The sequence below is a fragment of the Anser cygnoides genome, chromosome 3, assembly GCF_040182565.1.
Source record: "Anser cygnoides isolate HZ-2024a breed goose chromosome 3, Taihu_goose_T2T_genome, whole genome shotgun sequence".
Classification (NCBI taxonomy): domain Eukaryota; kingdom Metazoa; phylum Chordata; class Aves; order Anseriformes; family Anatidae; genus Anser; species Anser cygnoides.
The window spans coordinates 93,216,643-93,240,801 of record NC_089875.1 but is presented as its reverse complement, the minus strand read 5'-3'; the positions used below and the strand labels follow the sequence as shown (position 1 = coordinate 93,240,801).

The 24,159-nt window shown below is 37.2% G+C and overlaps 1 long non-coding RNA gene across 1 annotated transcript; it reads left to right on the top strand.

Moving 5' to 3' along the window:
- The first annotated feature begins 718 nt into the window (after positions 1–718).
- On the top strand, positions 719–5,702 carry LOC136790499 (uncharacterized). The gene is made up of 3 exons (XR_010830520.1): positions 719–1,196; positions 2,464–2,502; positions 3,953–5,702. It is a non-coding gene; the product is annotated as an uncharacterized lncRNA (long non-coding RNA).
- Positions 5,703–24,159: the final 18,457 nt, after the last annotated feature.

The window sequence follows — 24,159 nt, the reverse complement described above, 5'->3', positions numbered from 1 at the left end:
TTTACCTATTATAAAAATACTGGTCTCAAGTAATGAAAAATAGTTCAGCAACTAGAAATGCAGGAACTCTCTGAACCAAACATATTAGTCAGCAAAATGAAAATGTTGAATTAATTTCATTGTATTAAAATGTTTTTTGTTCTGCTCTATTTTCAGTTTTTATTCCTCTCTCCTTTGATTCTCTGTATTGTGTCATTATCTGAAAATTCCCTTATTTATAGCTCATTTTTCATCCAAGTACTGCTACTGTTCACGTTCCAGACTGATTCACAATTATAACTTTCAGTATAATTCTGTCAATTTCAATGTGATGAAACTATTTTTTGTTGACTTTACCCTAGCATTCTTCTGAAGTCTGATTCCTTTAATTCTGAGTACAAAAATGTTTGTAGTAACGTATCAGGATCATACACTGGCTGTTACATGCAACTCTAAAATACAGTCTTTGGCCCTTTCTGCTCTAAATAAATCCTGTGTAACTCTACTGGATTTTGGAGGAACGGAGGGATAAGTCTCATGGTAAAATCTGTTCCCTAAACTATATGTACAGTCTCCTGTGGATACATTCTCCTTTGCTATCCACACCAGAGAAAAGGTGATGCAGATGTTACAGAAGCAGAAAGGAGTTACTCCTTTGTGAGAGCAAGTCACTTCCAGCAGGATCTGAAAAATGTCCCCCAGAGAATTGTACAGAAGTGGCAGACACTTCCAGTACCTTTTGAAATGTAGATGCCATTTATAAGTGGAGACGTTAGCTCTCATTCAAATATAGGAAATCAATGAATCATAGATTTCTTTTCTAAAATAAAGTTTGTCTCGTGTTCCTGCTTTCTCAGCACAGGTCAGAGCCATTTCTGAAGCCATTCACTCTTCTCCCCAGTGGCAACGGTAGTGACCTCTTCTGACCAGGGACAACATTACAATGTGTGGCCCTGCTCAGTCAGCAGCTTTATGGCAATTCAGAATATGGAAGGCTTTGCTCTTTGGAAGTGCTCTGTTTCATTTTATTTTCTGTTTCAATTATTTATTTGCATTACTTTAGAAGAAGACTTGAAAGAGACAGCTCTCTATCCTGCTTTGTGATTGATGGTGGAGAAGACAGAAGAATGTACATGCTCTCAAGAAATAACAGCTGTTTTCAAACTCTGAAACAGAAGCAGCAGAAAGAAAAGACACTACACCACATTGGGCCCAGGGTATGCTGCAGGTGCTCAGCACTTAATGTGCATAAATCGGTGTGCAACTTGATGTTCTTAGACTGCAAGAGGTTATGGAGCCTTTTCTGTCAAGCTTTTTGTTCTTGCATGTTCACATCAGCTCTGATATTATTTTCATGTTCAGGATAAAATGAAATGCCAAAGTGCAGTTCAGGTGAAATCAATATATTTTACTTGGTCTTGTATTAAAACCAGGAGAATTAGGTTGTTTTAAAAGAAAATTACAACAAAGCTGCAGTATATGAAAAAAAAAATCTCATAGGCAACGTTTAAGATGTACGAATAACTGAAGAAATTTAAAGTGAACTAGAAAATGTTTGAAAAGCAGGTGTGAGCAAAAAGATGTAAATTTTTAAATATACGTAATTAAAGATTTAGTGAAAAACAAAGCGGAAACCCAGAATCATTTATTATTTGAAATGTCACACCACATGAAATCTAATTGAAGTTTTTCAAAGTTCCGCCTATACTTTGTATATCACTGAGATATGCTGAAAGTTAAATTTTTGGAGAAGGAAAGATAAATTTTGTCATGGACTTACGAGAATACACTTTTTTTTGTTTGTTTTTGGTTTTGTGGTTTGTTTTTTGTTGTTTTTTTGGTTATGCGTTTTTTTTTTTCCCTCTACGCATGTGATTTCCATAAGAAAAAAGCAAAAAAGCTAGGTAATTTTAGTAACAGACTCGTTTCTTTTTCCACTCCATTGGCAATATTTTTTTATTATTATTTTTATTACACCTCCACTGTTTTCAAAATTTATTGGGTATAAATTGCTCACAGACCTTGGGAAGAGAAAAAAAAAAGAAAAAGTTGACATACAAACAAAAACTGTACATGGGAGGAGAAGAAACAAGCTAACTACATCTACAATATGATGAACTGTAAATTACTACTGTTCGTGAAATAAATAATGATATGAAAATATTAATGCTCAGGAGCAGAAAAAAAAAAAAACACAAATAAATAAAAAAAAACCACACATCTGGTGTCCTTTCATCTTGAATACTGCACTCAGTTCTGACCCCCTTCCACAGAAAAGGAAATAGCATAACCTATAAAGGTACAAAGAATGTGATGAAAGCTGATCAGTAGTATTACACAGAATTCTTATGACGACAAATTCAATAGCCAGAAATTTTTCAGCTCAGGAAAGAGGTAGCTGAGGGAGAAATGAGAGATGGCAACCAAATTATAAATACAGTCATGAGTGAAGCTAATGAAGTACTATTATTATATATTTTCCAGAACATCAGAAGTTGAGGAGTCAAACAAAATCATCTGAAGGTAGGTTCATACAGAAAAAGGGAAACTATTTGCATACCTATTTTCTTTTTTTTTTTTTTTTCTTTTATTATTAAATAAGACACGCTGTGGGATGCATTCCGTCAGGATGTTTATGAATCTGAAAGCTTAGAGACTTTAAGAGATAAAGGAATAAACCTACAATGAAGACTATTAAAAACTGGCAAAACCTCTGACACGGTTGAGTTTTTAGTCTTCTGATGCTTAAAAACACTGAAGTATTTTGCAAGGATGATATCTGTATGATTGCCCTGCCATATTTCATTTCCTTGAATATCTTATGTAAGCAACTATCAGAGACAAGATACTGACAAAGGCAAATATTAAATGTTACCCAGAAGAGCATTTTTGACCCAACTGAGAAATGTATACAAAATGTAAAGCATTTGAAGATGTAAGATGATACCCAAATGCAAACAGAAGTAACATCCCAATGTTTGCAAGTATCAAAAAATACAAATAAATTTGTGAGAAAAACAGAGCATAAGAGATAATAACCAGTAATCTTCCTCACACTGTCTGTGTTGAGGTATATACGTATGCGCACGCACCAACTGTACGGTCAGCAAAGAAATGTGCTGATTAAGTATTCAGGATTACTGAACAACAAAACTTAATTTATTCCTTTCCAAAATCTGTTAGTGGGTGAATTGGTTGGTTAAAAAAAGAAAAAGTAAAATGTCATAGAAGTCATACTTTAAAACATAGTGTTGTATGGTCAACTGTCTTAAAAATTGGATAGTTCCTTGAATAACTGCAAAGTGGAAGGACAGTATTGTTTCCCACATCCAAGAATGTACAATTAAACTTATATAAATTTCAAAAGTATTCACTGACACTCTGTCAACCTAGCACATGTACAGTGGAAAAGTTTTCACATTCAGTGAAAAGCTTTACCAGAGAAATCAGTATCTTATAAGTATGCTAGCAAATGCTGTGTAATGCCAGCTTCTACACATTGATCAAAGAGCCAGTGAACAATGCATATTACTAAGGAGAAAGATTATGAAAATGCCAAGTTTTGAAGCATTTTCATAATTGAATATACGTTTTATCTCTTACTTAACATGTAAAAAGAAAAACAGTTAGGGAAAATATGGAGCATGTTTGTTTCTGGTAGGGGGGCCTGTGATTTTTCTCTTCTTCCTTAAGTTGTTCTGCATTTAATACCTACTAAAGTTTTTTTGGATGCAGTCCATCTTGTACAAAATAATCTTTTGTCTAGGTACTGAAAAAAGGAACCAGAAATGAAAACTAGAAAGAATGATGATTCAGAACCAAGAAAACAGAAGCTTTTGCTGGGTTGAGTGCAAGATATGATGTCAAAGAAAGAAATAAAAATATTTGAAAAAATGGACACCTCTCTTTGAAGCTGAGAACTTTATAAATGATACAACTGCATGAGGATGATGGCTGTATATCTATTTTTTAGGCATTGAGAAAAGAAGGATGTGAAAGACAGAGTACTGAAGGACTTCCAGAAGAAGCTGGAAGAAAGAGAAGAGGGAAAGGGAAAGGAGAGTTCTTCTCCAAGGGCCTTCTAACAGAATAGTTGACATAGGACAAGACAATGTGGATGAGTTCAGTAAAGAAATTATGAGGTGAAAAGGATTTCTAGAAGAAATGGTTAAAGATGCTGACAAAAAACTAAAGATGAATAAGGCATATGTGTTAATATTTAGGAGGCATTGTGCATCATTGTTATTGTTTTCAGTAGTCTAATTTCTAAATAAACAGCAGACTAAAAATATTTGCATTAGTTACCTCTGAGTATTAAATTCTCTCTCATTATTGCAGTTCAGTTCTCATAATTGTGGCAAATGTTTTTTTTTAACATGTAAACTATGCTGAGTTTAATTTCAGATTGCCTCACCTGTTTTTTAATAGTATTGAAACAGTTGAAGACACTCAGTATTTTGTATTTATTTCCCCCTGTTGTGGTTTAACCTGGCTGGCAGCTAAACACCACACAGCCGTTCGCTCACCCTCCCCCCTCCCTCTCTGGGATGGGGGAGAGAAACGGGAAAGTGAAGCCGGTGAGTTGAGATAAAGACAGTTTATTAAGACAGGAATATAATAATAACAATAATAATAATAATAGTGATAATGATAATAGTATTAACAATAATAATGTGTAAGAAAACAAGTGATGCACAACGCAATTGCTCACCACCCGCTGACCGATGCCCAGCCTATTCCCGAGCAGCCGGCCCCCCCACCCCGGCCAGCCACCCCTATATATTGTTTAGCATGACGTCAGATGGTATGGAATACCCCTCTGGCCAGTTTGGGTCAGCTGTCCTGGGTCTGTCCCCTCCCAGCTCCTGCTGCACCCCCAGCCTGCTCGCTGGCAGGACAGAGCGAGAAGCCGAAAAGTCCTTGGCCTGGTGTAAACAGCTCTGCAACAATTAAAACATCAGCATGTTATCAGCACTCTTCTCATCCTAATCCAAAACATAGCACCCTACCAGCTACTATGAGCTACTTAACTCTGTCCTAACTGGAACCAGGACACCCCCCTAAAACACATCTGAAAAATATATATTAGGTTAAATTAAATGAAAGTCCTAATATCAACACAATCAATATTATAACATGTCCAGAGAAGGTCTGAAGCACCTCTCCTATGAAGAAAGGCTGAGAGCGCAGGGGATGTTCAGATGCAGAAGAGAAGGCTCCAGGGAGACCTCATTGCAGTCTTTTGGTAATTAAAGGGGGGTTATAAAAAAAAGGGAGAACAACTTTTTACAATTCAGATAGTGATAGGACAAGAGGTAACAACTTTAAACTAAAAGAGGGAAGATTTAGATTAGACATTAGGAAGAAATTCTTTACTATGAGGGTTGTGAGGCACTGGAACAGGTTGCCCAGAGAAGCTGTGGATGTTCCATCCTTGGAGGTGTTCAAGGCCGGGCTGGATGGGGCTTTGGGAAACCTGATCTAGTGAGTGGTGTCCCTGCCTGTGGCAGGAGGGGTTGGAACTAGGTGATTTTTAAGGGTCCTTCCAACCCAAACCATTGTATGGTTCTACATTGTGTATCATTCCACAAAAGTGAAACACTGCAGCATCAAAGAAAGCATTAAATATCCATCATTGAATAAAAATATATTTTTCCACTTAACTGTACTAGACAAATTTGCTGTAAACAAAAATCTTTAAAAAGTCATTCCCTTTTTTTGACCCTTTTGAGAACGTTTGTAGTTTTATATATATATATATATATATATCAGCATCTCCGTAAATCAGAAAAAAAAAAAGTGAGATAAGTCCAAGGACTGTGCTTTTTTTTTTTTTTTTTCTTCTGTTACACCTTCAAGAAAGTTCTTTCTCTACTTTTTCACTTCTATCTCTGATATTGCTATGGCTTTATGAATTTAGTTCCTATTATTTGCATCTATCGATGTGCACATGTTTTTGTTTGTTAGCATTTATAAAAATGTTGGAAAGAAAGAGACAGAATGGGAGAGAAAATAAATTTACATCAAGATATTAGAATATTTTATCTCTTATGAAGGTGAAAGAGATCTGAGGTTCAGTTGTTCATGCTCATACCTTGTGCCATTAGTTAGAAGAAATTCAGCTTCTAGGATGAAAGAGATGTTTTGTAACAGTTTTGTTTTGTTTTCAAGTATCAGCACACTAAACCCACTCATTCTGATTTATATATTAGAAAGAGAATTTTTACAGGAAAAAAAAAAAAAAGTGATTCAAGTGGTCTGTGTAACAATCAGCTTTCCTGTCTACATGTGGAGTGCATGTATCTATTTCTTTGTATCTTCTAAGCAATCTGCTTTGTTTCCATCCTTCAAACAACATTAGAAGTTAACCTCTTTATTGATTGTAATTACTGCTAGTGATGAAGTTATAGGTATGTTGAGTGTTCACACTGACTGGTCAAGTACTCAATTGAAAGGGGTCAGAAATTCTCATTACTACGTCAAGTATTTGTGTAAGATCATGGTCAATTGATTGAAAGAAGATCAATAGAGGCCTGTGGGACTGAAGGAGTTTGCAGGGAAGTAACCAAATTGTATAGAATAGCAATTATATAAAGACTATCACTGGGTAATAGCTTAAATCCCTTTCTATGTGTAGCTCAACAGAAAGGAATTCCTATTGTATAGCTAGCAAATGGACACAGCAAAAATAGCCTGTTACAGTACAGTGCAATAAACTGGTACGTCCATTTTTAATTCTTCTTTTTTTTTTTTTAATAAATTTTTGTAGTCATTCAATCCTCTTCACAAATCCTTTAAAAATACAGTATAGGAGTGAGAGATCTTTGTTACAAATCTTCCATCTCATGCTAGAGGAGTGTATAACCCACTATTTTACCCATTCAAATTATTTAAATTATTTTTCCTGGCAATACTATAAAAGAGTCCACTGAGAACAGAGTTTTTTAATGCTGTACACAAATTTTAACCAAATTTTAAGCCAGTTTTAACCTGAAATCATAGATAGAACAGACAAAGGCATGGAGAAGGGAATCTGATCATCAGTTTCTATCAAGAAACTGAGGCAAAAAGATACAATTCTCTACTAATATATTTTGCTTGACTCTTTCTAAGGACAGAAAAAAAAAAGATAGGGAGGAAAAACCTGATAAAACTGATAGTCAAGCTAATACCCTTGTCTTAAAGTAAAATCTGGGGTATAAGGACTGATAATTATGCTTACAGCTGATGGCTGAGGCAGACTCAGAATCCAAGTTCCATGGGACTACAGCAAAGTTAAGAAACTAAATATGAAGTAATCCTAAAAGCAAAAGTGAAACAGCCTGTGCATTGTCCAGGAAAGCACTTGTCTACCTTGACAAAACTATGCTAAGAAACATGCTAACAATTATATAGCGTGGGCAACATATATTTTCATGTTGGTTCCTTCCTCTGGCCTAATTATTTTTGGTTCTCTCTTCTTTTATCATGCTCTATTTAAATTGGATTGATTGATATCTCTAATCAGAATGTTGTATAGTTTAGTAGTTAGGACATTTTCAAGGATAGATCACTGCAGAAACACTTTTAAAACTGCATATATGCACAATTCCGCATAAATATTCACATTTGTTTTCTGGGAACATTTTGAAGAAACAAAAATCACAGCTGGAAGTGCTACAAGGAAATTAATAAAAGAAACTGTAAATACTAACAAAGTAAGTTTCATTTTATTTATTTATTATTATTATTCAAAAAAAAAAAAGTTTGTATAATTTACAGTGTCTCCAAACTCTCTTCATCACTGTGTTGTGACAGCATTATTTGTTCTGATAATCCACTATGCATTTAATTTTTGTCATATCATCTAATATTATGTAAAATCACGAAGTTGTATTTTCCATGTTTCTCTATGGTGTTTTTCCAAAATACAAAGTATAGCATAGTACCATATAGCTGATTTGATGGATTCAGTTTAGAATCAGATAAAATGCACTTACTTGAACGATCCAGTAATTACACTGAATCATGTAATGTGTCTCTAGAGCCACTCTATTCTACTTTGCTTAAAGAACAGCTGACTCTGAAAAACATTTTGTTTACAACCCATTTTGTTTCTATATTTCTCAATATTTATCTTACATTGTTCTTTATTACTAGGAATGTTTGCATAAAAACAGGATCTTTGTTTTTCAGGAGTCCATCTGCTACCACTGCTTAGTCTCAGCCTGAAGTCACAATCCAGTCTTTATGACATCATCCTAACATTTAGAGAAACAAGAAAAATTGTCATTAAAAAAAAAAAAGAGAGAGAGAGAGAGAGAAAACACCCTCAGATTGATTCTGCCTTCCAACGCGGTTTAAAAGGAGAAACTAATGGACTCTTAATGACAGAAATTTTTATTTTTATTTTTTATTTTTTATTTATTTATTTATTTTTACAGATGTGCATAATAATACACAGCTAAGAAAACAGCAAAAGAATTAGAAACTCCTTTAAAAGGTGTGAAAGATACTCTAGGGAGCTGGGGAACTAGATTTCAGAAAGTGTATTTTGCTATGGTAACACCACCTACACCTCTTAAATTCTCTAATGTCATTAAAACCTATGCTGATTTTGCTTAATTGCATGAATTTCTTACTCAGACAAATTCTTACTTATCATAGAGAATACTGGGAGAGATATTGTCATGGCTTTGAGGAGACAGAATCATTTGCACTTCAGATGAGGTCCTCTCACTTAAAATAAATGATACTTTTACAGTTGACCTTGGCAGTATAATGACTTTGGCTGCAACAGAGTTAATTTTCTTTGTAGAGGTTTGTGTTCAATTTTTGATTTTTGATGGAAATAGTGGTGATAACACACTAATGTTTTAGTTGTTGCAGAGCAGTGCTCACACAGAGCCAAGGACTTTGCAGCTTCTCACAGTGCCCTGCCAAGGAGGAGGCTGGTAGTGCACCCCAAGCTGGGAGTGGACACAGCCAGGACAGCTGGCCCAGGCTGTTCAAAGGCATGTCCATGTGGCTTCAGGCTCAGCAATAAGAGCTGGGGTAAAGACGGAGGAAGAGGGGGACGTTTAGACCAACGGCATTTGTCTTCCCAAGGAATCGTTACACATGATGAGCCCTGATTTCCCGGAAGTGGCTGAACACCTGCCTACTGATGGGAAATAGCAAATGAATTCCTTGTTCTGCTCTGCTTGAATGCACAGCTTTTGCTTTACCTAGTAAATTGTCCTTATCTCAACTCAGGAGTTCTTGCATTCTTACCTTTCTGATTCTCTCCCCCACCCCACCTGGGGAGAGTGAGCAAGCAGCTGTGTGTGCTGAGCTGCTTGCTGGGGCTAAACCACAACAGGCAGAATGCAGATTTATATTTGGATACAGAGTATCTTTTATTATAGTTAATGAACTAGAAATCAGATTCCAGGTGCTGTGGCATTCTTATATATATATAAAAAAAATTTAATTGTCGAAGTTTTTTCTCTACTTGCCATAGAGGGACAGCAGCTGCGGAGGACAATTTACCCCTACAAACCCTTTATTTCTCTATTGACTTTCATGGAAACATAGATGACTAGCTTAAGGATCCTAACATTTAGATATTTGATGTCTGGTTAGAGAGGTCATATTCCAAGTAATAAATACAAAATGCAATCTCAGAATAGAGCTGTTTTTCACTGTTTCCACGATACCAGTCAAACAGTTCACAGTATCACAGTATCACAGATTTCTAGGTTGGAAGAGACCTCAAAATCATCGAGTCCAACCTCCGACCTAACACTAAGTACTCCACTAAACCATATCGCTAAGCTCTACATCTAAACGTCTTTTAAAGACCTCCAGGGATGGTGACTCCACCACCTCCCTGGGCAGCCCATTCCAATGCTTAATAACCCTTTCGGTAAAGAAGTACTTCCTAACATCCAACCTAAAACTCCCCTGTCACAACTTTCGCCCATTCCCCCTCGTCCTGTCACCAGGCACGTAGGAGAACAGACCAACCCCCACCTCTTTACAGCCTCCTTTAAGGTAACTGTAGAGAGTGATAAGGTCGCCCCTGAGCCTCCTCTTCTCCAGGCTGAACAAGCCCAGCTCCCTCAGCCGCTCCTCGTAAGACTTGTTCTCCAGACCCCTCACCAGCTTGGTCGCCCTTCTCTGGACTCGCTCGAGCACGTCCATGTCCTTCCTGTAGCGAGGGGCCCAAAACTGAACACAGTACTCGAGGTGCGGCCTCACCAGAGCCGAGTACAGGGGGGACAATCACTTCCCTAGACCTGCTGGCCACACTGCTTCTTATGCAGGCCAGGATGCTGTTGGCCTTCTTGGCCACCTGGGCACACTGCTGGCTCATATTCAGCCGACTATCAACCAATACTCCCAGGTCCCTCTCGGCCAGGCAGCTTTCCAGCCACTCATCTCCCAGCCTGTAGCTCTGCTTGGGGTTGTTGCGCCCCAGGTGCAGGACCCGGCACTTGGCCTTGTTGAACTTCATACAGTTGACCTCAGCCCATCGCTCCAGCCTATCCAGATCCTCCTGCAGAGCCTTCCTGCCCTCGAGCAGATCGACACACGCACTTAGCTTGGTGTCCTCTGCAAACTTACTGAGGGTGCACTGGACGCCCTCATCCAGATCATCGATAAAGATATTAAAGAGAACCGGCCCCAGTACCGAGCCCTGGGGGACACCACTAGTGACCGGCCTCCAACCAGATTTGACTCCATTCACCACAACTCTCTGGGCCCGGCTATCCAGCCAGTTTCTAACCCAGCGAAGCGTACGCCAGTCCAAGCCCCGAGCAGCCAGTTTCTTGAGGAGAATGTTGTGGGGAACTGTGTCAAAAGCCTTACTGAGGTCAAGGTAAACCACATCCACAGCCTTTCCCTCATCCACCAAGCGCGTCACTTGGTCATAGAAGGAGATCAGGTTCGTCAAGCAGGACCTGCCTTTCATAAACCCATGCTGACTGGGCCTGATCGCCTGCTTGCCCTGCAAGTGCCGCGTGATGACCCTCAAGATAATCTGCTCCATGAGCTTTCCTGGCACTGAGGTCAAACTGACAGGCCTATAGTTCCCCGGGTCTGCCCTGCGGCCCTTCTTATAGATGGGCGTCACATTGGCTAGCCGCCAGTCAACTGGGACCTCCCCCGATAGCCAGGACTTCCGATAAATGATGGAAAGCGGCTCGGCCAGCTCCTCCGCCAGTTCTTTCAGTACCGTCAGGTGCATCCCATCCGGCCCCATCGACTTGCGCACATCCAAGCTCCGTAGCAGGTCGCCAACCATTTCCTCATGGATAGCGAGGGCCACATCCTGCTCCCCATCCCCTTCCACCAGCTCAAGGCACTGGGTATCCAGAGAACAACCGGTATTGCCGCTAAAGACTGAGGCAAAGGCGGCATTAAGCACCTCAGCCTTTTCCTCATCCTTAGTAACTAGGTTTCCCCTCGCATCCAGTAAAGGATGGAGATTCTCCTTAGTCCTCCGTTTTGCGTTGATATATTTGTAAAAGGATTTTTTGTTGTCTTTAACGGCAGTAGCCAGGTTGAGCTCCAGATGAGCTTTGGCCTTTCTAATTTTCTCCCTGCACAGTCTCGCTACATCCTTGTAGTCCTCCTCAGTGGCCCGCCCTTTTTTCCAAAGATTATAAACCCTCTTTTTTCTGCTAAGCACAAGCCGCAACCCTCTGTTGAGCCAGGCCGGTCTTCTTCCACGCCGGCTCGTCTTTGCGCACGTGGGGGCGGACCGCTCCTGTGCCATCATGATTTCCTTCTTGAGGAGCGCCCAGCCTTCCTGGACTCCTCTGCCCTTCAGAACCGCCTCCCAAGGGACTCGGCCAACCAGCATCCTGAGCAGCTCAAAGTCAGCCCTCTGGAAGTCCAATACAGCAGTTTTACTGGTCCCCTTCCTGGCCTCGCCAAGAATAGAGAACTCTACCATTTCGTGGTCACTCTGCCCAAGACAGTTTCCGACCACCACATCTCCCACCAGTCCTTCTCTGTTTGTGAAGAGAAAGTCTAGCGGGGCACCACCCCTGGTAGGTTCGCTGACCAGCTGCGTCAGGAAGCTATCTCCCACGCTCTCCAGAAACCTCCTAGACTGCTTTCTCTGTGCCGTGTTGTGTTTCCAGGATATGTCCGGGAAGTTGAAGTCCCCACGAGGACAAGCGCCGACGATTTTGCAACTTCTGTCAGTTGCCTATAAAACTCCTCATCCGTCTCCTCATCCTGGTTCGGCGGTCTATAACAGACCCCGACCAGGAAGCTAGCCTTGCCGGCCTTCCCGCGGATCCTAACCCACAGGGATTCAACCTTATCATTCCCAGCCTGGAGTTCCACAACATCAACATCAAAAGATTCTCTAATGTAGAGAGCCACGCCACCACCCCCTCTGTGCTGCCTGTCCCTCCTGAAGAGCCGATAGCCAGGCATTGCAGCACTCCAGTCGTGGGAGCGGTCCCACCACGTCTCCGTGATGGCAACTAAGTCGTAGCCTGCCTGCTGCACGATGGCTTCCAGCTCCTCCTGTTTGTTACCCATGCTGCGTGCATTAGTGTAGATGCACTTCAGCTGGGCCATCGCCTTCTTCCCTGGCCTAGCCATTGTTTCCCCCGGCACAGCTTCAACAAGCCTTGTTTGAGCCCCGTCCCCCTTCTTACCTAGTTTAAAGCGCTCTCTATGAGTCCCGCCAGCTCCTGGCCTAGGATCCGTTTTCCCCTTGGAGATAGGGACCCGTCTGGGGCCATCAGGCCGGGTGCCGAGAAAAGCTCCCCATGGTGAAAAAAAACAAAATTTCTGTGCTGGCACCAGCCTCTGAGCCACCTATTAACCACGCGAGCTTTCCATGTCCTCTCCGTGCCTCTCCCTTCCCCCGTAGGGATGGACGAAAACACCACCTGCACTCCTGCTCCCTCCATCAATCGTCCCAGCCCCCTATAGTCCTGTTTGATAGCCTTGAGGCTTCTCTTTTCAACATCGTCACTGCCAGCCTGAACTATCAAAAGCGGGTAATAGTCAGAGGGGCGAACCAGGTTTGGAAGCTTCCTGGTAATGTCTCTGACCCTGGCCCCAGGGAGGCAGCAGACTTCCCTATGTGTGGGGTCAGGCTGACAAATAGTTAAAAGTACTTACGTTGTGGACCAAAAAGCTACAGCTATACATACTTAAGTGTAAAGAGTATGCAGTTTTGTGGGTAAATACATTAAAAAAATATTAGGCAGAAGGCTAACACTTTAGTGGTTTCTTTGTCATGGCTCCTTTCCATGTGTTTCATATTGATGAGGAACTGAACTCTCTGTCCACTGAAATATTTAGGCAGAAAATATTTAAACTTGATTAAGATGCCAGAGTTCTTCAAACAATAGCAGTTTTATTGCCTCCTTTTCACATTCTGTGGTTTCCATGTTCCAATTGGACTAAATTTTCAACTGGATTAACAGGATGAAACATAGGCAAAGACTCCCATAATAAATGCAGCTCTCTGCTTGTTCACATATGAAATCATTATGGGTCACAGCAAATGTAGTCCAGCTAGAAAATGTGCAGGCAAAAGCAACACAGGAGAATGATACTTTCAAATCTACAACCCATTTAAGGTGCTCAGGGAGCATTTCTAAAAAATAAATTATTTTATTTATTATTATAGGAACCTGTTATTTACTTCTGAGATACTTTTGCAATCAGAAATTGAATGCAATTCATTTTTAGAAATTGAATGGAAATCAGAAAAAATATAGTTCTACTGAGATCTTTCCAAACATCATGATTCAGTCCAGTAAACTATAATTAAGGTCCACATTCAGCAAGTGCATGTGTTCTTAGCCATGAACACTGACGTCAATCAATCTGAAAGAAGGATACAAAGGGCAATTTAAAGTTGCTCTCATTAGTTTTCATTTCATCCCATGTCTTCTGTCTTTTCAGCTGTGTTCACTTTCTCCTTCCCTCATCCTTTCTTCTCCACGTCTTGTTGCCTTGTCTGCCTGGCTTCTCAGCAACCTGATTTTACCTGCAGCTCTGAGAAGGGAGTTCCAAGTGATTTTTCTGCTAGCATTCTTCAGGACAACATGGAGGTAAGTATGTACTAAAATGTATGCAGAACCCAAGGGAACCTTGATAGTTCATGATACAGATTGTCTGCAAAGTCTCTCTCGCTGTTTTCCACTACTATATTTGTGTTTAATGTGAAAATGGATGTTTATGCTTACAGAAATATTATGTTACTTTCTTGTTTGAAAATGTTGAGTCTAGATCAATTTTCATTACATTGCACAAATGAGGACTCTAACACCAAGTATTATTTCTAGCTAAGTTTTCAATTTTTCTGTTAATAGGCAGCCTTTATTTCTTTTGTGTTCTAGGAAAGAAGTAAAATATTTGGAGTATTATTGCAGTGCTAGCTAATGGGAAATTCTTTGTTTAATTTTACCAAATTTTGCTTCATACCCAGACCATTCCTGCCTTCATAATATCACTGTTGTTTTATAAAGACATTGTAAAAATGTCTAACATAATGCTGATTCTTCATTAAAAAAAAATAAAATTATGTATTCTTACAACGAGTGAGATATGATTTATTTTTCTTATCCAAATATCAAATATTACAAGCTAAGTGGAAAAAAAAAAAAAAAAAAGAGAGAAAGAAGAAGGAATAGAAAGCTTATGAGGACTTATTGAGCAATTACATGAAATTTGACAGATACTTATTTGCAACACAAAACAACTAGCAGACTTTGTCACATATCAAAATTCACTACTTTCTTTATCAATCTTAAGTCACATCCTCTACAGGATATGATATGCCAATGCCCTGTAGCTGCATTTTTATTATTATTATTTTTTTTTTTTTAATAAAAAATTTTAGGGTTAAGGATGAGAATTTCTACTCCATTCCTTCATGTAATCTTCTTTAGAGCTGTTTCACATCAGTATTGTAACTGCCTCAAATATGTCTGAGTGTGTATGCTTGAAAACAAAGAAAAAGCAGCTCCTTCGATTCTCTGCTTAGCATTTTAATGTGTCTCTTTTTGTCTTCCTCCAAAACTGGTTATCACAATTTTTTTTTTTATTTAGATTTTTTCTTTCTTCAGACACATGATCTAATAGACCACCTATTTCATTTAAGGTTTAGAACTGACGCCTCCATCAAAAACATTTTCTAACAGGGATTAATGACTTTCAAGTCATTTCAAGAACAGTGATCACTTGAATTGCTTTAGCAGTTTTCTTCTTCTTTGGTAATGGATACTTTATTTTACATGTTAAGTAAAAATGATATTTCTTCCACTGTGTTACAAGGCTTTGAGAGTTCTGAGTTTTGATCTTATATTACTAATATCCTTTTCCATGTTAGATATAGTCCTAGTCAATTATTACCTTGTCTTTTTGACCAAGTGCCTTCTGGGCCAATACTGAATGCACACTTATTACATAGAGAGAACGGTTTCCTTCCCACATGTGAGCTGCAAGTAGGTTCAGTTATTAAGTTTATTTTGGGGGCTTATAAGGTCTTATTTGTCTTATTTTCAGTTCATTTATAGACTTTACAGCCTTTACAAAGGCTCTTTAAGCAGTCTCAAATGTTTCAGATAAGATGTCAGGATATTTCAGATTCTCAGGAAATTTCTCTGCTTTCTAACTTTCAAAGAAAGCACTTACAAATATCTATCAGAAAGACCACTATTTACTCTTTTACTCTCAGATTTATTTTTTATATAATACAACAATATGTTTTTATGTGATATGGCAGTTTGATATTTATATATCATGTGGATATAATTAGAATGCATTTGTTATATATTATCAGATGATATATATAATAGACTATATTTAATATGTTTTATTAATCCTTTATTTTCATCAAATGGGTTTTATAATGGAAAATTATTTGAGCTATTTTTAAACAATTCTTGGTAGAAAATTTTCCTCAAAACTCTTTGCTGACACATCTTTCCTCATCCAATTTCTGAAATCCTGCTTCTCTGCTATCCTAACACAAAGTGAGAACACTTTCTGTTCTACCAATACATGCCAATCATAAGAGCCATTTAAGTCCCTATGGCACTGTGCCATTCAGAGTTATCTGACTGTGAACATCAGAGTTCACATTTCTTTTCTAAAACCCTCCATTTCTCATGGTCTTCAAATATATTGGATGGCACAAGAAGATTTTCTTATGTGATCAAAATGAAACTCCAGTTTAAAATTATGCAAGATTGAAATGATCTGCATATTTGTTCAAGTGTGGTTTGCTAAGTAATAATACTTGCTGTCAATGAGGAAATCAAGGTGCTAATTTCACACACATTGCCTGGCAGTGCCCTTTTATTAACATGTTAGAAATAGTATAATATCATAAGTCACTACATGACTCATCTATCTTTGCTATATTTGATCTAAATGCATGTGAGTACAGTCTTCTATTAAGTGAATTTTGATTGCCATTAGCTGTGCAAAGTCTTGAATCCTTTGAATGTCAGAAAATGAGATCATCTTTCTCTAAAAGAATTAAATACTGACATATCCTATACCATCCAATTTATAAAATTTAATTTAAGAATAGAGGATATGGGGACAATGAGTAACTTCTTAACATTTTTCTTCTTTGCTTATTCAAGTTCAGACTTTAAAAGCAATACATTTGAAACATAACTTATGTGTGAATTGTACACAGACTTATTAATACAGTGCTGAGGAAGTAAAAAACTTGTTCGCTTGAATTTTTGTATATTCTCTGAATTGTAACCTGTTATGCACATTTTCTACAGCTTCCAAGGCCTGTTTGTCAAAGGCATTTTTAATAAAGTTTAAATCCACAATTGTGATACTATCAGTCACACTGAGTAGCACCTTATGCCATAGCCAGTCTCACTTAAAAGTATTTAAATACATTAATCATGTAGAAAGGCAACAGAATCTAGTCCTATACATGACGTATCATTAGCCCTATTAATGGACAGTTGCAATCAACCTTGGGTCTCTTTAAAAAAAAATATATACTTTTTATGAGACAGATCACTTTTTTTTTCTTTCTTTTTTTTTTTTTTTTTCTCAAAACAGTTCTTACTAACCTGTAACATTTATAAATTCAGACTTTTTGGTGAACCAGGGTGCATCAGGAAGAAAATATCCTTAGCTTTCTGTGCCAATCTAGCAAATCCTCTACAAGAAGGTCTTTCTCCAGTTCCTAGCTTGCAATCTACAGACTAGTCCCAATAACTCCGTTAATTCCAAGAGCTATGTTCTGCTCAATATACCTACTTCTAAAAGTGAAGCTTCACCAGTACTATTGTGCTCAGAAATGATCTCACAAAGTGAGATCTGAGCAGACTTTGGTGCCTGGAGATGGAATCAAAACAAAACAAAACAAAACAAAACAAAAAAAAAACAAACAAAAAAAAAAACAGAAAAACAGGCAAGGAATCTTCCAAATCTCCCTATATTTTTGGCTGTTGCACAATTTACTGTAATCCAAATGCTTTCTGTTCCATTGGAATATGAATTCATAAGTTGAACAGCCTCCTTCCCCTGTTTTGAGACCCAAACATCTTTTTCTACTTAAATTTCTTTCCAAGAATGTATATAAAACAAATTTGAAGTAGTGCAACTAAAAAGAACACCAAGTCAAAATATAAATTATCTTGTCAGAGCTTTTTTTTTTTTTTTTCCCCACTCCTCACTGTGAGTGAAAAGTTTCTTTTCCCTTTAGCTCCGCTACTTGCAATAAGTCTCTACCAAAAATTAAATTTTCAAAACAATCTAAGAGTATAATGTATATCCTTTTGTATATTCTTGTACAGACTTCAAGTTCAGCTTCCTCAGAATTAATCACTTCAGTATTTTTTTAAGCAAAGGAGAAGGTTTGTTTAAGCTGTGGCTCAACTTTATGTCTCAAATTCTTATGACTATTAGATTTATTTTCCTTTTATAAGACTACTTTTATCACTTTGGTGCCTAGGAAAGTTTCCATGTTAATGTGAAATCTATATGAAATGAATTTTACTACTTTTCTGTAGTGACCTGGAGAGATAATGTAATACATTCCTGATGCTCTTTTTCAGGAAGACAATGCTTCTTGGACAAGATGGCAGATCACAATGTGGTGAGAATCTGGATTCCGTTTTACTCTTTTCTGCCCATATTGGTACTTGAATAACATTTTAGATTACATAGCATTATTGACTAGCTAGTCTTTCCTCAGATACAAAGATATTTTATTATACCAGCTGGGAAAATCTTTGTCCAAATATTTGTCTTCTTGTATTTGTGTTATTATAACCAACTCTTGGCCAGCCTTTCCCCCTCATTTATTTCCTATTTATATTCCATTTAAAACATGTCAGCATGGTTGATATTTTCCACATCTCACAATTCCCATGTTATGATCTTATGCAGTCAGAGCCTTGGGATAATATTTAAAATTGCATGATTTGTATTGAACCTTATTCAAACTTTATATATATATATATATATATATATAATTTGATTTATGTTTATAATAATCCTTGGGCATGGTATTCTGGGTTGAGCATTTTGCTTGTTATACCATCTGTACCCTGTTTAATCTCTGGGTACAGAACATTTTCACATCTGGCTTCTAGCTGATGACAAGCTTCTGCATATAATTTCTGCTTCAGTGAATTTCAGTGTTTCTCTGGTAAAATGTAAATGCCTTTTTTTTTTCTTTACTAGTAATTTTTGTTTAATGCTGTATGTAATATTATGACTGAAGTTTTGATAAAGTGCCTATTATAACTATTTTGAGAATCTGTAAAAAATCTACAACTAGAGCAAGTTTTGAATTTGAGCATAGGAAGGTGAACAATTAGCAACATGCCTCAATAACTGTATTTTATTATTGCATATATGTACATTATCCATTGCATATCTTCCATATCTACTTAAATATGTTTAGTGTGGCCTACTTTGAATAAATATACATTGAAAATCATGAGATGAATGTAGCTACAAAGACCTAAAAGAAATTGAGTTGCTGCAGGTTCTTCTGGTGCTTTGGTACTGATTAGGGTTTGCCCCATTCTTCACTGAAAAATATGCTATCTCTGATACTCTTTATATGAAGAAAATTATCTCTACTTCCTGAAAGAAGTTGTTCGGTACTAAATATGAGTCCTTTCTAAAGTTTCCTGTACTTAGTCTTGAGTTTTATGAATTACAACAATAAATTTCAGGAAGAAGTGATTGTACTGACTCACCATCTGTATTAAATTTTTGTTCTCTAAAATGCTTTGGTATCCTTTGAACTGCAAGGCGGCTACAGCAATATATGGCTATTATTATGTATGACATTCAAACGCACATCAATCATATATAGTCACAAATCCAAATACCTGAGCATCATACACATTATCTAGTAGCACACATAAACTGAGCTGTTAAGTCCTGAAGTTTTGGAGTTGCTTTTTGTAGTTGTTTGTTTCTGAAGTAAAAATGGTATTAAAAGTACTTAGGAATCTTCTTTTCTGACTGAAAATTTGCACTTTCATATGTAGGTGAAGTGCAGAAGTTACAACAAAATCTTAAACAGATAGGCGATAAGTTAAGAAAGATTGCATTAGAGATTCCCTTATCACTGTAATCAATACAATATGCATATTATCACAGAAATACCTCTGATCTAGAAACAGTATATATATTTGCATCAGCATTGTTCGGTATTGTATTGAGTATTACCTGGGAATGTTAGAGGCAACGGGTGTTGTCATAGTTTCATTATGAATTCCCCTTTTTCACATAATTGTAGCTATAGTTATCTGTAAAACCTTTCCCACAAAGATATGGGAAGTACATGTAAAATATTCTGATGGTATCACTTTTCACATACCTTACTCAAAGTTACAGAATCAGACCCTCAAAGAAAAGAGTAGAGAATCAAATTATTTCCTTAGTTACCTACGTAGTTCCCTTAGCTCCCTTATTTCCCTAAATAGTTTCCTTACTTTCCTTATGTTCAGTAGTTTTTGATTATTTTGATGCCATTAGACCGTAACTGTTAAATTCTTCATCTTTTTGCGTGAATGGCTGTCTTCATCTGCTATTTATAGGTTCTTGGAGATGGAAGCAATCTTTGTGTTCTGTCTTCAAATGATGAATACAAACCCCAATGTTATTTCAGACTTGTTCATCTAACCATTCTACCCCTCAAGTTTGCTCAACAGATTGCTATAGCTTGAGCTCTGGCTCTTCCTGGAATAGAGTACATTACCATGCTTCATGTTTTAGCACACTTGGCCATGATGTCCAGGAAGAGTATGCACCATATCTTTCTCTGAACATGTCTGTTCCTAAATGTACAGGGTATATTTTGAGGCCAGTCTCTTGCTGAGCTAATAGCTAGGAATATTGTCATTAAGTGCATGGGTCTTGCAGTAAAGCACATTAAGCCCACTCCTAAGTCAACTTACCTTCCTGTAGCTTGATCTACAGAACAGTGATCTCTTAATGTGTGCTTGGCATTCACAAATGGTGTTCAATCAGTTTCAGTACAACGTATTCTATACTGTCCTGAATGGACAAGAAAAGTTGTCAGACTCCCTAATTTGAACAAAATTACCACTTGAGGACATACCTGAAATTAGATCTCATCCCATGACCTAGCTATTGCAGCTGGAAAGCCATTTCCTTTCTAGTACTTCCAGGCACTAAAACTCTGTCCTTGCAGACAGTCATTTATCCATTTCTACTAGTCTGAAAGCTTTCATTTATTTATTTATCTACTTGTATTTCTGCAAGTGTGAGAAGACATATGGAAAATACTATACAACTTCCCTGATGTGATGTAATGTAATTTACTGAAATGAGAAGGAAGATTTTTTGTGTGAAGATAAACACATGAATTAGTTATAAATAAATAAATAAATAAATAAAAATCAGGAAGTGATCATAATGATTTAAATCTTCACACAAATTTCAACCACAATTAGATTCCATTGTGTCAGATGCCTTACTGCAGGTAATGAGCTGTAATTCTTATACTTAAAGAAACCCTCAGAGTTTTCAGTTATGAGTGGACAGGTCACATATATGTATATATATAAACCTATAGTATTTACAAATACAGCTGATCATACAGATATATATATATATATTTTTTTTCAACTGTAGTGACTTGGCCTGAATTTCATTAATATAAAAGTGGTAAAAACTGATAAAAAATTAGCACCTCTGAGATCAGGTTTTTGAAAGAATCAGCTACAATTTAGGACCTTGTTAATAATCTGGCCAAATAATCTATGATTGCATTAAAACAGTGTGTAGGAAGTGTTATAATTTGAGCTGCTGAATGCTGCTTTTCATTGTTTGTTCAAAGAAGCCAAAAGATAGATTTTTAAAGAATTGTCTCCAGTTGTGGAAGCTGAGTACTTAAAAACCTGGCCTTGAGGTCTTCTCAAAATCTGTCTGTAATTGTGAAGCTGAAACAACCCTCTCAAATCATAGCTACTCAAAGTGTCAGGAATAGTCTGAATCTGTCTGGGTTTTACAACTTTGTCAATCAAGCCTATCACTAAATAAAATGTCAGATGCTGAGCTTGTCTATTTGTTGCCAATAAAGTTTGAATTATAACTTTGACAATGTACTTGAAAATTCATAATTTTTCATCCTCTGCTAACTCTTCCACGGAGACTTGCAAAGTATAGTCATGGTTTGCACTTGGAATTAAGTAATTTTACTCCTTTTAAAATGAGATGATATTTCTGAATACTATAGCAAAAAGAATAGAAAACAATAGACCTTGAATCAGTTGTATTATGTATTATGCTTCTGTTTTTCAACAAGGTTCATACTTTCACACATATAACCTATAGATAATTAAACATATAAATATGAAAAGATAATACTCAAGTTTAACATTTTATATTTATTTTAATGTGAATTCTGCTGCAAACTTCCCTTTTTCCCACACCTCTCCTGCCAGTAATCCCTTTCCTTTTTCATGTTCCTTAAAAATTTTCTTTATTTCAGTCAACTCTGTTCTTGCTTCTGAGTAGGTGAATTTATCATAGGGTGCCAGACTTACTTTTATTTCCTGATGCTTTTCAAAGAGCATAGGTTATATGAGGTACAGTATATATTTAATATTTATATCATCTGAGTGAGCTATATGTAATGTTTTCCTGATTTGGCTATACTGTTTCCTGAAAAGAACTGTCGTACACTGTATCTGTAAAGAGGCCAATTTTTTTGACATGATCTGGAATTTTCTGGCCTCTGTGGCCAGCTACAAGCAATGAGAGAGTCTACATAACTCAAGCCCTTAATGATGCTACTAGGGGGAAACAATATCATAGAGAGGAGAAGTATGGGTGAAGAAAATTAAATGTTCATTTCCACCAAACTATAAAATTTTCATGGGTAAAAAGAATGGACTTTTTTATGTACAAGCTGCAAGTGCATGCCTGACTGTTAAAAAGGGAAGTTAAGGGAAGCACCATGTAAACGATGAGAGGTAATTATAGAATGGGAGAGAAGGAACACAAAGAAGTGTAGTCATGCAAAGGAGGATACTCCATGGACCATGTACAAGAATTTCTCCTGAAACATCTTCAGGAGTAGGTGGCTCTCCCCCACTGACATATTTAGCTGGTGGCTGATGTCTTTCAGGAGAGGCATTTAGTTTCTGAGCACAACTTTCTCAGTGGGGCTGTGATTTTAAACTTACTGTGTAATGGAGTGTATTACCATTTACCATATGATGAGATGGCCTTGTCTGTCAGCCAGGGAGCTGCTTAATGTTATATATGGGTCAAATGAGCCAAAAAAAGTGAAAGAGAAAAAAAAAAAAAAAAAGGAAAGAAAGAAAAAAAAGCAAGAAAGAAAGAGAAAGAAAGAAAGAAAGAAAGAAAGAACGAACCTTGGACCCTCTAGCAAAAGGGGAAACTTCCGCTATGGCAAGCAGCCAAGTCATTTTTTAAAAGATCCATTTTCTCCTGAAAATTGATGGAACAGCACTAAATAACTAAAGATAAAGGAATTCCAAGGGCAGGAGGATTTCTGCTGAACCAGCCATCACATTGATCACAGTAAGAGGTGATGTCCTCTTGGCAGAAATACTTTTTTTAATATTTGCAAATGCATTTATTTGCATGGGAAAAAAAAAAAAAAAAAAAAGGGTTATTCTCCAAACTTATCTGAGTGCAAAAGTCTTTACCTGTGCATATTTGTACACAACAAATAAGTGAGCGTTACCATTGTCAAATCAATCAGACGTTCGGAATTTGACCAGATATTCCCAAACATAGTTTTGCAATGGTTGACTCAATCCATCTGAAGGTGTAACATTATTTGAAAAGCTTACTTGACATCTGGCTATGTAAAAGCAGAAAATTACCCATGCTAGAGAATGCAGAAATTTGTTGAATTAATCTCATGTCTCAGCTTGAGTCAGTGAAGATGTTCATAGTTTTCCAGCAGTTTTGGTCAGAAAAGCAAAACAGTAAGTATGGTTTGAATCCTGGAAGACAGCTCTACAGTAAACATGAAATATGCCATATAGACAAAATGGCAGTTATGATCTATGGGTGGAATTCATTGTGCCCATTGTTCCTAACTTCAGAATTCTAAATGATAATTGTATGAATCCTAGCTAATTATCCTAGACTCTTTTTATAATCAATATTGAGAAAAATGTATCTTTAAAAGGCTTTTCAGCTTGGAAATCTGAAAAATTCCAGAATCTAATTAGTCATGTATTGCACACCATTGACTGTAATAGAAGCCTGGGTGATGGACTTAAATGTGGACCATTCTTATAACACTTACATTAAGTGAGTTGAATTCCACCCTAACTATGTAAGCCATTATTCTGACAAACATATAGAATAATTAATCTTTGATTAAAAATAAAAGCCAAGTAAAGATCTTTTCCATAAGTCACATGGTTACCTTGTTTTTAGTCAGCAGTCTTACCCTTGTATAAAAATAGGCACAGCTCTCCCCAGCAGAAGTTGTCTATTCCCAAATGAGTGCAGTACATGCAGAAATCATCCCTTCGAATCTGGTTAGTAACTCCTTTTAAATAAATCCAAGAATCACATGGATTAAGTTAGTGCTTAGTTTTTCTGCAGCTAAACTGACAGACCGACAATTAACAATTTGATTCTTATATATAATGTATTCTCTTGTGTATACTGCTTTTGAAAGCAGATGCGTGATTGTATGCTGGAGCTGCAACAAGAAGA